We start from the raw sequence: 15,234 nt of genomic DNA, 5'->3' as shown, positions 1-15,234 counted from the left end.
CCCATCTGTTTTCAGCCTTGGAAACTCTGCGGCATTAGCTGGTAGATCACATGGTCATCATGCCCTATCAAAGTCTGTGATATTGGAAGGAGACACCTGGCCACATCAGTTTAACCAGGGACCCAGTTTCCACTGTGGCAGGGGCCTTCAAAACAGACACAACATTGATGGCAGGTAAGGGGAAGTGGAGGCAGTGGATGCATGGTACAGTGGTGGGTGGGCATATGAACACCTGTTGTTGTGCCATCACAAGGACTGACCCATGTGGAAACCATGGGCAGAATACCAAGAGAGTGGCCTGTAGAATCCTGTCTGTCTGTTTAGGCCCCCTATTTAAGTAAAAAAAATCTGTCCTAGAACCCTTATCAGAATGACAGTGGCCACTAAGACACCACTAGGAGAACCACTTGTCATGGCACCCAAACTACACCTAAAAGAAGAACAAACACACCTTTTCTTCTGCTTGGCACAATTAAGTATGGGAAGAAAATCTGAAAATATTTCAAAACTCATATTTCTCTAGTGTCAAAAAACCCTGATGAGAAAAATCAAGAATCTTCACAATTTGAGACTTATTCTACACAAAACAATATCATGGCTGTTTTATACAGAAAAGAACCATTTCTTCAGCACAGAAATATTTTATTCAGCTTTAAAAATATTATTTTCTATGCAGAAAATACAGTTTCTTGCAAGAAAGTTGTTTTCTGCACAAAACAACCATGTGTAAAAGTTTTGCAGAATAAGTCTTGAGCTGCAAATAGTCTTAGAAAACAAGTTTAGAAAGAGTTTATCACAATGAAGTAAAAATGGCTAAAATTACTTTGTTTCTTTTTAGAAGAGAATCGGCAGTGTGTGTGTGTGTGTGTGTGTGTGTGTGTGTGTGTGTGTACATATATACACACATACAGTGATATCCCCAGGGTTGGTGTCACCCGGTGAGGTCCTTCATGGTATCACCCCCCTCACTGACTTTCTCCTCCCATTTCACATCATGCAGAATCCTTAGTAAAAAAAAAATACACTAATGTTAATCGTAAATCACAATTCCCGTATACTACTGAATGTAATGCTAAACGTTGTGACATAAATGACTAGCAAAATTAAAATTATATTTGCTAATTACAATATCATATGTGTAACATGTACATGTATTTACATGTACATAGTGAAGATTTGGTTAAAATGTAATGTTTTTAAGAAAATTTTTAAAAGAATAATTTTTAAAAAATCATTTTTTAAAAATTTAAAATTTTGAATTTCAATTAAAAAACATTATGGGGGCCCTCCCTTCTTCTCCCACTGAGGTCCACCTCATTCCCACCATTTCTTAAAGCATTTTAAAGAGATACATTGCAAATGCCACAACATTTCTGTCAAAATCCAGGTGTTTGAGCAGAACGGGTGTCACCTGGTGCACTCCACACATCCCACACACCCCTAGTGATGTCACTGTGTGTGTGTGTGTGTGTGTGTGTGTACATAATTTATTCCAATCAGATAATACTACCTTTCTGAAACCTTCTAGAATTTCTTCCACTTCCTCCTGGAAAAAAGTTATAGAAATCATTTGCCCATCTTCCTATATCCAAATGGAAAAAGTGTGGGTCTGCCTTGGAGCTCAGGTTCATGACAGGAACCCTGTCATAACTGTTCCAGAGAAAATCTGAGTGTTTGCTCTCTAGAGGGTAAACCTATAGTTAGGGTTTCTAAAAAGTAAGCCTCTGAGATGTTCTTTTTAAATATATTTAACATGAGGATAAAGCTATTTTTATGTTAATGTGTGATATAAATGGGTAGCATGTAGGTAAAAGGGAGAGCTTGCATGTCAAATACAAGGAGGACATGGGTGAACCAGATGAATGTCCTCTCCTTCTTCACTGTCCCCTTTTCAGGTTACCTTGATTTCCTTCTTTCTTGGTTATATGCTTACCTGACCTCTACAGCTGCCATTCCTTGTTAAGTAAAGAGAGAGTCATCTTTTCTGACAGGCAGAGGTGAAGAATATAGGGTTATTCTATGGTATATTTTACAGGTACGTGTGTGAACATAAACACACACACATCTAACTGACTAGGACATTCACAGACATCAAACACAACACAGTGTTGTTCTCATTAGCAAAACTTCTTCAGTATTCTGCAGTGCTCTTATTTAAGAAAGAGTGGTGGCAGAAAGTCTAAAAATAGAGGGGTAAGAGCCAAAGGGAGCAACTTGCTTGCTCTATTTAGCTAACCTTATTTGAGAAACAGAATATGAAGACTATTTAAAGGATCCTTCTTTTCAAAGGTCTCTAAAATGTCTTCCATTTCCCTTCCACCCCCTCCCCTGCTGCTTCCTAGATCAGGGATGGAAATCATGTGTCCCTTCAGATGTTGTTACACTACAAGTCTCAGCATTCTTCACCATTACCTTTGTGGGCTTGGACTGCTGGGATTTGCAGTCTGATGTATATTTGGAGAGCATCATGAATCCCAACCATGTCCTTACCAGGAAGAAGAAGAAAAGCTGTTTTGGGGCGGTCATTTTGAGTGAGTTTTTAATTTTTTTTAACTTGGAGGTGTGTATTTGTTGCAGAGGGGATGGAGCTTCTGTGAGTCACTAGGGGTGGGGCTAGCAGTGTTGCACTATATTACTCCTGCCAGAGGTGCACACCTCACTGCTTGGGAATTTTCACAGTCAAGGGAAACTAAAGCACAGGAAGAAGGGGAGCTGGGAGCAGAGTTTGGAAGTTTCTTCTTTAATTTTTTCCCCACTTTTTTTTCCTTTAAAGTGCTTCTGAAGGTGCGAGTCAGAAATTTGTCTCTAGAATGAGCTAGCAGCCAGGAGCTCTCTACACACCTATAGCACCAGTTGACTGAACTCGCTGACAGAGCTTGGTGAAAAGGCTAGGCCAACAGGGGTCCTTTACATGGGGGACTTTTTGAGAAGGAAACCCACAGTCCTGTTTCAGTGCTTACCTAAGATTTCTCAATATGGACATTGAGGGAGCTGTTGCAGCCACCTGCAACAGTTGTGGGTTGTTTGTGTTCTTGCCTTTGGATGTGGAGAACTTCACCTGCACCAAGTGCAAGTTGGTAGTCCTCTTGGAAGAGAAGGTTCAGCAGCTGGAGGCTAGGGTAGCTACACTTCAGTATATTAGAGAGTAATAGGTTTTCCTGGACAGAATGGAACAAATCATCTTGGATGGGGAACACACGGAAGAAGTTTTTTGGGAGGAGGACACTTCACATACACAGGAGGTACACTTTTGGATGAATATGTCAAGTAGAAGTAGGGAAGCCAGGGATCAATCTGTGAGCTTGCAGCTACAGAACTGATTTGAAGCTCTCTCCCTTATCAGTGATGACAAGGAAGAGCAGCAACAGCCAGGGGACCCTGGGAGTATCACCACAGGGAACAGCCACTGGTAAAGCTAGGAGGAGACATGTGGTGGTGGTGGTGGTGGGGGGACTCCTTGCTGTGGGGTACAGACTTCATAGGGATTTTTTTTGTATCTCCCAATAAGGCTGAAGGTAGGACATTACATTTTGCTAAGCTAAATGCTATCCTGTATTTTGGAAGAGTTAGAAGACTCAGATAATTGGTTAACGAAAATGCATTACCATTGTTTCTAAAATCACGGCATACAGAGGCTGCTTTAACATGTTGTTGCAACTCATTATCTATTATTCGTTGATATATTTCCTGTGTTGCTTTATTATAGCCTATTGTCAAAATGGTAGTATATGAAAAACCCAATTTGGCCAGTTTCTCATTCAGAGTTTTATTCCATCTGGAAAGAAACCCACCAAACAATATCAGTGGGGCTAATCCTACTGGAGTGAACAACAATCTGAGCCAAAAAATTAAACTTAAGTACCCATGCCCATGATTCGACTGCCATTTGACCTGTCTCCAAGAACAGGATTGCATTAGGCACACACCAGGGAAGTACAAGAATGGATCTCAATTTTTTTGTTTGTGTAGTTTTCATTAAATCAAAATTAGTATAAGCACACCATTGCACCCCATATAACATCTGGGACAGAGCCTTCATATTAAAAAACCTGGATGGCTGAGGGAATATGCTGACCTCCTTTAGTAAAAAAAAAGGGGTGTGTGAGTGATTTAATACTTCTTTTAGCATTTGCTGTGGCATTTATAGACTGAGCTTTTCAAGAACCTGAGGACTGAAAAATTTTACTTGCTCAATTGGTTGTTCATTTATTTGCCAGTTATCCATGGTCCTTTTCTTAGTAAACACTAAGACTTTGGATTTATTATAGTTGATTACTAGCTCTTCGGTTTGGCAGTAGTTACCCAGAGCTTTTAGTAATTGCCTCATGCCAATAAGAGTTAAAGAAAGAAGTACTACATCATCCGCATAAAGGAGAGTTGACAGGAGTCTGTTTGCTAAATTTGGAGGATGGAAATTTAAATCAGACAAACTTTACACCAAAGAATTAATATAAATGTTAAACAAAGAGGGGACTTACACACAGCCCTGTCTGACACCCAGTAAGGGGTCCTAGTCTATTGCTTCTGACCTTCAGACATGTGTCCATATACAGACTAATAATCAGAAACAGCAGAGGTTTATCAGTATTTTCTAGTTTCTGCCATAGTCTGTCTCAGGGAATCATGTCAAAGGCAGACTTAAAGTCAAAAAAGGATGTGTAAAAAGACCCCTTGGGCTTGGTTGAATATTTGTCAACAAGGTGTTGTAAAATTATACCATTATCTCCTGTAGAGTGACCTGGTCTAAAACCTGCTTCCTCATCTTTCAAAAGGCTTTCATCCTCCATCCAAGTTAATAGTTTTTCAAGTAAATGGTGTGCATACAATTTGCTAATAACAATTTGTGCCATTTTGGCGCTTTTTATTTGCAGTGCGGAGGAGCCTCGCGGTTTGGACACTGGGGCTCCTCTGTGCTGCAAAGGGCGGCGGCGGCAGACCGCCCCTTCTGGGCAGTCTGTAACGTGTCTTTATTTGATTCAGAAACTATTGTAAGGTCTGTGTCTTCATTTAGATTCTCTCAATTCTTTTTTATATTGTTGTAATATTGTCCCTATATACAGTCGCTTCTTGGGTTGCTTGTAGAATGTGTTTGCGATGAAAAAAATTATGGCCTCACAAAATTAAACCAGTCATTCTCTTGCTGCCGTTGTCCCTATTAATTTAGAGAAGTATAGCTGAACAGATGAAAATAGCAGCACCAATAAATTTAGCATAAAGATATTTGTCATATTAAAATCCTCTACTCAACAAGCATGCGCCCACAAATATTCAGAGTTTGGAGATGTTATTTTTGGACTACAAGTCCTAGAATCCCCTACCTAGCATAGTTGCATACTAGAAGAGGAACATCACAAAGTACATGTGATGGATTATGTTAAGCAGTCTTATGTTCTCACTTTATGCTCTGTTGTTGGTGTTGTGGCAACAATGAAGTTCACGGGAGAAGAGTGTGCTTCATACCACAATCCAGTCGTACAAACTGCAGATTTGTGGTCCTTCTGGAGAGGATGAGAAGACAAAGTGTTGACCTATAGATGCTACTAGACTGCAACTCCTCTTACCAGTTCCACTAGTGATTCTGGCTAGGGCTGATGGGCATTGCAGTCCAACATATCCAGGATGGCCACACATTGCCTATCCTTCTTATTCTGGTAGCCTGAATTTATTATGAAATTTCTCCCTAGCAAAATTGTTTTAATCAGCAATCGAGACAGAGGTCTAATTATGATTCAAACTCAGTCTACAGCCATATTTTATAAATTGCCCTCTTTTAAAATATTTGATTCAGAAACTATTGTAAGGTCTGTGTCCTCATTTAGATTCTCTAATGTTCCCTCTGATTTACGCATCTCACATTCCATATTCTTATAATATGTGTTGTGCAGCTTGAGACATTCCTTTTACCTCTGTCAGCAACCGAACATCCTTTAGGCTTGAGATTGTGGAATGGCCTGCTGGATGAGATCCATCATATAACCACCTTAAACAGTTTTAAAAGCTTTTAAAAAGCTGTTAAGATGGATCTCTTCCGGCAGGCCTTTCCTGAGTAGATACCCAGCCACCAAAAAGAAAATCTAACTGTTGGGCCCTGATTTTATAGCTGCAGTCACTGTTCCTTGTTGTTTATTATTTTAAATTATATTTTATATTGAAAATCGTTTAATTGCATTTTAAGGGGGGTGGGATTGAGGGATATGGACTGTTAATGTTGTAAGCCGCCCCGATTGCATTGTGTAGAGGGGCGGGATAATAATAATAATAATAATAATAATAATAATAACAACAACAACAACAACAACAACAACTGAGTCCAATTGAATCATTAGCCACAGAGCTACTTGCAGATGTTTTGTGCTGTACCTTAGTAGCTCATTGAGTGCCTTCTGATCTGGGATTCTCATTTTCTGGCATTTTCTTTTATTTCATTTTAGATAGTTTCAACATCAGTTTTTTATGGTTAAACACATTCAAAAGGAGTTTACTGTGCCTCCTTCTGCACAGTACTAACAAGTGTTAGTTATGGTGTCGCTGCCATTATCTCTGAGAGATCCTCTGCCAGTGTCACCCTCCATGACTGCTGCTGTCCAGTAACTGTTTGGCACATTTATTCTGGCTCCTCAACAAAAGCCTGTCTGACATAGGGTACCCTCTAGCAGCATGTTTCTGTCAGCATAGCCTTTTGCCTCACAGGAGTATGCAATCCTACTACCATGGAAAAGTAGTGTCAAGATAAGAAAGGCACATACTCATTGATCCTTCCCACAGTAAAATTACTTCGAGCTTACAGTAGTTATTATGCCTGAGCTGTGTCACTAGGGTTATCGGTGTCTGCATGTCTGCATGCACAATGATGTATCTAAATATCTTTTTAAAATTTTGTTGTTGTTGTTGCTGATATTGTTGTTGTTAAAGGAATCCTTTCTGTTTCTTTTTCTTTTTCTCTTTCTAAATCTTTCCTCTTCTTTCATTGCTCTGTTGGAGGCATGTGAAATATGTTCCCTCCATACTGGCAGTAAAAGTTCTTGAGTTATTTGACTAGTATAAATATCTGAACCAGTCATCCCTCCATATTTGTGGGGATTAGGGGCAAAGCACCCTCGCAAATGTGAAAATTTTATAAATAACCCCCCCCCCCCAGTTACAGAGCAGCAGGAAGGGGTTGGAGAGGAATGTGCATACTTGCTTCTCTTTCCTCTCCTTGCCACTCTGTAGCCGGTTCAGCTGGGCCAGTTACAGGGTGGCAGGGATGGGTTGGAGGGGAGCGTGCACATTTGCCTTTCTTTCCTCTCCTTGCTGCTCTTTAGCTGACTCGGTTGAGTCAGTTACAGGGTGGCAGGGAGGAGTTGGAGAGGAGGGGGAGTGCACATGCATGCGGGAGCCTTGATCTTATGAACAATAGAGACTGTGAGTGCCAAAGCTGCAAATACAGAGGGATGACTGTAATTCCATACGTCTTGTTTTTGGCCCCCCAAAAATGCAAATATTTTCATAAATGGGATGGAAAAGTTGTGGAGGAAGCATTGAATGGAGTCATCCCTGCCCTGCAATTTATGGATGGAGTAAACTGGCTTCTGCCCTTTAGCACTATTATTTAAAAAAAAAACACCCTAGAGCCTGTTGGACTTTGGGTAGATTCTCCAAAACTATTAAGAAAAAAGAAAAGGAAAAGAGTGTCACTGAAGGGTTAGATCCCAGATTCAATCTAACATACAATAAACAGTAAAATAGGAGACTTGGCTAATGTGTTCTGAAATGCTATCTGTGGGGATTGCAAAATAACCAGAAGGGTTTCATGTAAATATTTCTTCTCATTATTCATCTATCTTTGCTGTGCAGATGATTCATTTACTGAATGTAATGACATCTGCCACATAGGCCCATTATTGTCTTGCAGTCTGGTCTTTGTTTCTGTATCAATGCAGAACTACTTCTTTCTGCGAGAAAGGACAGTCACTTGATATCTCACATTCTTAATAAATCAAATGACTGAGTACAGTTGAGGAAGAATGCCCTTTTTCATAGCATCAGGATGATTGAAATCAACATTTGGGAAAACCATGAATGAACTTTGTTAACCTGAGAAATGAGCATGATCTTATTAAGAATAGAATGAAATATGTGGGGAAGTAGTCTGAAAGGAAAAAATCAGTTACACAAAAATGTTTGTACAAAGATGGTATTGCCTGTCCCACAATGTGTGATACTCATACTAGAGATTGGAAAAGTTACTTTAGCTCCCTGAATTACCCAGGCAGATCACCAGGGGATTGTAGGAGGTACCCCTCAAAATGAGATTTTTTTCAGTAGCTCCACTATCTTTTCATTGTTCAGATACCAACAGCTCATGTTGAAGAATCCAGATAGCAAAAATGTTCCCCATGAATCCTTTTCTCTCTTTGTTTTATTCTTTGACCACAAATCAGGTTTATGATGAAATATGAAGCAGTAGGATAAGACAATGCAGTTCTCAATTGTCATAGCAATGTGGCAGTTGAACTGAATAGGTCTATAAGGAGTTTGTAATTCTGCAGAAAATATGGGAGGTTACAGTTTAAAAGAGCAAGCTTTGGTCTACTCTTTAATGCAGAGTTACACACCTGAAATCACTTCCATAAGCAGGGAGCTTATGAATTTATGAAGATAAATTTAGCCTGGTTATTTGATTCCACATATGTATGGTTTCACAGATTCTTCATCAGTTGTGCTAGTTCTGACAAGGATGGTCTTTATAACTTATGGACATAATTACTTGTGAACATAGCCCCCTAGTTTCGTTTCTCTGTCAGAGGGTAGCAAGAAAAGGTGCTATAAAGTCATGGAAATAAGGGGTGTAAGGAGCTTCATGCATTGGCATGATTGTTTCTCATGCAACAGTCTGCTGGCATGATAGCAGTGCATCTGTTCTGGAGGCTACCCACAAACACAGTTTCCTTTTTAACAGTAGCATTATACCCTGTAGCAATATCTCAATTCCCTAGCACTGTGACCTGTATAGCAGTTTCATAACATACTCTTGCTGCAGTTCAGGGGGTTGGTAGATAATTAATCTCAGTGCTTGAGTGCAGTTGTAAAGGGAACAGGAATAATCACACCAGTATTCACCATCTGTCAAACTTAGAGTGTAGTCACATTGCACAGTTAGAGTAGTTGTATCTGTCATGGTGTCATCATGTGGAATTCAGAATGTTTAGTTATGTGTGGGACTTAGAATTCCCTGCTAGAGAACTCTAAGAACTGTAGTTCAGGAGACGTCAGGTTAGGTCACAAGAGCTCCAAATGGAATAAAAATGCTATCATAGAACAGTTTATCTGCCAACATAACCTGATCAGATAGCTTCTTCTTTCAAAAATATCTATGGGGAGTTCCATCCCCCTGAACTGCCTGCTTTTACAACATTTCCAAAGAGAAAAACAGTATCATCCTGCACACATTACAGATTTGAGATTAGGAACCTTAATGTCCTGTCTTCAAATCAAGGAGGACAGATGCTTTGGGATTGGGCTAAATGTTGGTATCCCTCATTTTGAACATTAAACAGCCTCCCAATATCTCTAGTGTTTGAAACTGGCTAAGTGTTCAGCTTCATGCTGCCTACATCTTCAGTAACCTTGAGCTGTAAAGATTTCCTTCCTTTGTTCACAGCTAAATCTTTCTGCTTTTCAGTTCAGCTTCACCCCTGCTCTTCTGCATATTTGTAAGCTATAAAATCTGCCGAACATAAATTCCTAGAGTATACTGTGTTCTTGGTACCATTCACTAAAGTGTTTGGGGATATTTAACAATGTTTTGAGAGAGTTACTTCCCAGTTATATAGTCTAAGAACAACATAGACCCCTCTCCCGCATCCACAAATGTTCATAATCTTTTCTTTTCTTTTTCTCATTTTTTTTTTTTGCATCCCCCTCACAGTAGATTCTGACAGTATGCCAGGTTAGATCTGAAAATGTGTCAAATGAAAGGCAAATTAATACTACTTGACTATTGGCACTCAGAGAACAAAGAGAGATTCATTCAGGTGCTGCTAGGTTGTCAGTTATTTCTTCATAAAGTGCACATGAAGAGCTAGAGGTAAACATTTGGGGATTAAGTCTGTCTGTGTATCATCCTATCAATGTGTAGCTATGTGGAAAAAGCCTTTTGGGAAACAAAACCATAGCTCTCCAATGGAAAGGAAAAAGCTAGGTTTGTCTGTTGCATACTTAATTAAGCCTCTGACATGTTCCTTTTGGGATCTGCTACAAGGGATATTAAAAAAGGCTTATTGGCACTAGAATATCTCCCATATGACTTCTCTTCATACCTATGGGAGTCCTCGATTTCCTGGTTCAGGAATCATCCTTTAGAAATGTCCCAAAACACTTCTTTTCCAATACCACAACCAAGGATGCAAGCATTATGTAAACACCCATTTCATAGCCTGGAAATGCACCACATATGTTGCCTCAAGAGAAAAAAATCACTTTTGCTTTTATAAAATGTTGCTTCAAGAAGGTGTAGGACTACTCTGGGGGGGAAATCCCAGATGTCCTGCTCAACCTCATTTAGTGTCCTATGAAATTTCAGAGTCGTGTGAAGAAGTAGGTTCCCATATACCCAACCATCCCTCCTTTTTGTCCCTGTGTATTGGGCCTGTAGAAGGAGAAAATGATAATGAAGAAACAGATTTTCAAATATTTTCAATTAATGTTGAAACATTGATGAAGTGGTTGATTTCCTCTATTTGGGATTCATGTTTTCTGCACTTATGAAAAAGTAGACAACATTGCACTACCCATCCATAAATCAGCAATATCAGCATATTCAAAATAACCCTGTCTGCAGAGGTGGAAACATATTAGTAGTATTATGTCTAAATAAAACTCACCCAAACAGTCCAGTGAGAACTCAGAGACTTAGAAATTGAGTGAATGAGACTACAAGGCTGGTTGGTGTGGGTGTGTGAGAAATAGAGAGTGGCATAGATGAGAATGAGGATGGAAGAATAGGCAAGTAGATCTAGAGCACAAGAGAAAGTAGATCATTTTCTGGATAAAACTATCCCTGGTCCACACAGAGAAGCTGTTTTGAAATTTGTCCAGGAGATTCCTTAGTGACCATTGGAAAAATCAAAGATGTAAATGTATAAGGGAACCAACTCACCCACTTCTAAAAACTGCCATGGGGAACAAATGGAGAAGGGGGGGGGGAGTAAACAGAGTTTTCAGGCAGAGAAACAGTTCATTGAGGGAACAGTATTCAGACAGCTAGATGGCAGAAATGGGAAGAAGTATCTAGAACACTGATAAGAAACACTCCACACACTGCAACATTTTATTCCTGGGACCACTTTTTGACCTTCATACTACAGGGGCTGCTGATTTTATACAATCAAAATAGCAACACTTTCACACAACCAGGTTGGAAATCTCCAAGCTTGAAAAAACTGCATGGTTTATACGCTGTAAATTTTTACTTAAAAATCTTTAAGAAAAATTAGCATCAGTGAAAGAGGCACAGGGTGAGGCAAATACCAGCCTAATGAGGTGAAAAAGAAAACAGGATGGAATGGAATAACTTTACTGCTTTTGGCTGATTGGTTGGACCAGGAAAAGTGAGCATCCTATCTAGTGGCTGGAGTTGTCTTTATTAATTTAGAAAAGTATAGCTGAACAGATGAAAATAGTAGCACTAATAAACTTAGCATAAAGATATTTGTCATATTAATATCCTCTACTCAACAAGCATGCACCCACAAATATTCAGAGTTTGGAGTAGTTATTTTTGGACTACAAGTCCTAGAATCCCCTATCTAGCATAGTCGCATACTAGGAGAAGAACCTCACAAAGTACATGTGATGGATTATGTTAAGCAGTCTTATGTTCTCACTTTATGCTCTGTTGTTGGTGTTGTGGCAACAATGAGGTTCACGGGAAAAGAATGTGCTTCATACCACAATCCAATGGTACAAACTGCAGATTTGTGGTCCTTCTGGAGGGGTGAGAAGACAAAGTGTTGACCTATAGATGCTTCTAGACTGCAACTCCTCTTACCAGTTCCACTAGTGATTCTGGCTAGGGCTGATGGGCATTGCAGTCCAACATATCCAGGATGGCCACACATTGCCTATCCTGCTTATTCTGGTAGCCTGAATTTATTATGAAATTTCTCCCTAGCAAAATTGTTTTAACCAGCAATAGAGACAGGGTCTAATTGTGATTCAAACTCTTCTTTTCAAAACCAAGTTATACAGGAAAATGAAACCATCATGTATTATTTTCCAGAGAAATCTACTGTGGATGGCAAATATTATCAGTAGTGACAAGGTATCACCAGCCTTCTGCAGTATATTATAAGATGTTTTTGTTGAATCTGAGATTCTGCTAGCATTGTCTCAAAACCATAACAGAAAAGCAACAGGCATATTTTTGCTTAAATAATTTTCTTTCCTCCTTTACACAAACTTTTAAATGTGTCCTTTTCAACTAGGTGCATAAGAGTACCAGATATTATGTTCCACGTAATTTATTCATGCTCATTCAGGCATTCCATGGTGTGTGCTTTGTTCCTTCGTTCAGATGCAGGTTGTTTCATTTTCAGGATCAGAAAGCATTTTTGTCCTTTTTTTAAATATACAGCCCAAACTGGATTACAAATGAAGAGCCACTGGCAAATCATTGCCTTTTATTAATGTCTGTGAAAAGACTATTTTTCTGAACAGCTAGCTGTAAAATGAAAATGTATTCAGTGCAGAAGCCCACCTGGCAGGTCAAGCCCTGTTGGCTCCAAGTTCCATACCTAACTCATGCACACTGTGACTAGATTATGCAAATGGAGAAGAGTCATTTGCAACTGAAATAGAAATCAGATTTATTTAGTCAACAACTGTGAGCTTAGATAAAATTGTGAGCTTAACATTTTGTAGCTATTTAACCATCTTTGGAAATGGTTTTGCACTTGGGTAAGCATGGCTGCAGTCCTATACATACCTTGGAGAATGTCTCACTCATTTCCATGTGGTGCTCTTTTAGGAAACCTTCCTAGGATTGTGCTGGAAAGCAGCTATTGATGAAGCAACAATTTGCAAACCACACCTGATCTTGTTGTCTTTCCTCCAAATTGATTCTCCACTGGATACCTCCAACATTTCACAGATGCAGACTGGAACATGTGTGGCCAATCCACAAAAGTTAAGGTGGCTCAGTGGTTCAGTGCTGGTACTGCAGCTACAATGTTGTACGTTTCTATCCTAGAGGAGGGTTCTAAGATCCACTCAGCCTTCCATTCTTTTGTAGATTGGTAAAATGAGTACCCAGCTTGTTGGAGGCAATTGGCTTATACATTGTAAACTGCTTAAGGAGTGCTAGTTCACTGATGAGCAGTATAAAAATGTATGATATGATCCTAACCCAAAACGATGACCTGGTCACAGGGTGTGGAAGTAGCAGGAATCTTAGGAGGGAGTGATCATGTTCTCTTGGAATTTGTTATACAGTGGTACCTCGGGTTACGAAATTAATTTGTTCCGCCGCCGCTTTCGTAACCCGAAAAGCCTTCGCAAGCCGAAAACCCATAGGCGCTAATGGGGAAAAGCCGCGATTTCGTGTGAAATAGCGCCGAAAAGCACCAAAATTTTCTTCGTAACCCGAAAAAACATTCGTAACCCGGAACAGTTATTTCCTATGGGATTTTTTCGTATCCCGGAAATTTCGTAACGTGGGTATTTCGTATCCCGGGGTACCACTGTACAGTGGAAAGGGTAAGCAAGGCATAGTCAGACATGCATTATAGACTTTAGGAAAGCTGATTTCAGTAAACTTAGGGAAATATTCAGTGCAATACCATGGGCAAGAACACTAAAATAGAAGGGAGTTCAGGAAGAATGGGACTTTCTTTAAAGCGAAATATTGAAGGCACATGGGTTTTTTGTGGGGTTTTTTGGGCTATGTGACCATGTTCTAGAAGAGTTTATTCCTGACGTTTCACCAGCATCTGTGGCTGGCATCTTCAGAGAATGCTTGCCTGGAAAAAGTGGGTATACATATACTGTGTGAGCCTGGGAATGCAGGAGTGATTTGCATGTGTATTGTTCTGTTGCTGATGGCAGGCCTCAGGCTGGGAGGCTAGTGCAAAAGAGGATTAGTGTCTGTTAATTGGTGATCATTATCTGCTGGAAAAGCCCCTGACTCTGAGTGGTTTCCCATTTGCATTTGCGGAGTCCTCATTTTGCTATTCCTCAGGACTGGTAGCCAAATTTTGTTCACTTTAAGAGTTTCTTCTTTCCAGTTGAAATTATCCAGATGTTTGTGGATTTCAATGGCTTCCCTGTGTATCCTGACATGATAGTGGTTGGCATGGTCCAGAATTTCAGTGTTTTCAAACAGTATTTTATGCCCAGGATGGTTTGTGGCATGTTCTGCTACTGCTGATTTTTCTGGATGGCCCAGTCTGCAGTGTCTCTCGTGTTCCTTGATTCTTGTTTGCACACTGCGTTTGGTGGTCCCTATGTAGACTTGTCTGCAGTTGCATGAGAAGGCACAGAACAATACACATGCAAATCACTCCTGCATTCACAGGCTCACACAGTGTGTGTGTGTGTGTGTGTGCGCGCGCATGCGCACGCACACACACACACACTCTTTTTCCAGGAAAGCATTCTCTGAAGATGCCTGCCACAGATGCTGGTGAAACATCAGGAAGAAAATCTAGAACATGGCCACATAGCCCAATAAACTCACAAAAAATCATGGATGCTGGCCATGAAAGCCTTCGACTTCACATTGAAGACACATCTTCAAACATTTTTTTATCCCACCTTTTCCCCAAGTTGGTACCTAAGGCAGCTCACAGAACATACACAAATGTGTGCGCGCGAGAGCACTAAAACAACACTTTAAAAACAATTAAAATAATCCAATTAAAACAATAAACAGTTTTAAAACATACAAAATTAAAATATACAATGTTATAAATAATCTAAATGACACCCCCCCCAAATCCCCCAATAAAACCAGGCCTGCATGATTTTAAAAAGCTTGCTGGAATAAAAATGTCTTTGCTAGCCAGTGAAAGGCCAGCAGAGAGGGAACCAGTCTAGCCTCCTGTGGAAAGGAGTTCCAAAGGGTGGGAGCAGCCACTGAGAAGGCTTTCTCTCGTGTCCTCACCAGGCGAGCCTGGGATGGTGATGGGACCAAGAGAATGCCTTCTCCTGAAGATCTGAGGGTTCTGGGTGGTTCACATGGGGAAATATGATCTC

This window comes from Sceloporus undulatus, chromosome 2 (genome assembly GCF_019175285.1).
Source record: "Sceloporus undulatus isolate JIND9_A2432 ecotype Alabama chromosome 2, SceUnd_v1.1, whole genome shotgun sequence".
Taxonomy (NCBI): domain Eukaryota; kingdom Metazoa; phylum Chordata; class Lepidosauria; order Squamata; family Phrynosomatidae; genus Sceloporus; species Sceloporus undulatus.
This window is presented reverse-complemented; position numbering follows the sequence as displayed.